At 45.0% G+C, this 289-nt stretch overlaps 1 protein-coding gene across 1 annotated transcript in view; it reads left to right on the forward strand.

Moving 5' to 3' along the window:
- Window positions 1-289, forward strand: part of KCNH8 (potassium voltage-gated channel, subfamily H (eag-related), member 8) — a 202,597-nt gene that overhangs the window by 85,653 nt on the left and 116,655 nt on the right. The gene's annotated exons all lie outside the window — the stretch shown is intronic.

The following is a 289-nucleotide window of genomic DNA, read 5'->3' on the forward strand; positions in this document are numbered from 1 at the left end:
CCCATTGTCTAGGTCAGTAATGAAGAAGTTAAACAGTACTTGCCATAGTATCAATCCCCCAGTCATAATGCTATTGAGTGGCTTCCAGCTGGACTTCATGCTGCAGATCACAACCCTCTGAGCCCAGAAGTTCAGCCATTTGTCAGTCCACCTCACCACTTCCTCACTTGTTGTTGGTCATTGTCTTCTCCCCATTCTGTTCCTAGTTTGAAGGCCTCTTTGCCAGGTTGGTCTGCCTGTTGGCAAAGATGCTTTTATCCTAGTAATAATGTGAATTAAAAGCTGGACT

Source organism: Pygoscelis adeliae, unplaced genomic scaffold (genome assembly GCF_000699105.1).
Source record: "Pygoscelis adeliae isolate BGI_AS28 unplaced genomic scaffold, ASM69910v1 Scaffold8, whole genome shotgun sequence".
NCBI classification, from domain to species: domain Eukaryota; kingdom Metazoa; phylum Chordata; class Aves; order Sphenisciformes; family Spheniscidae; genus Pygoscelis; species Pygoscelis adeliae.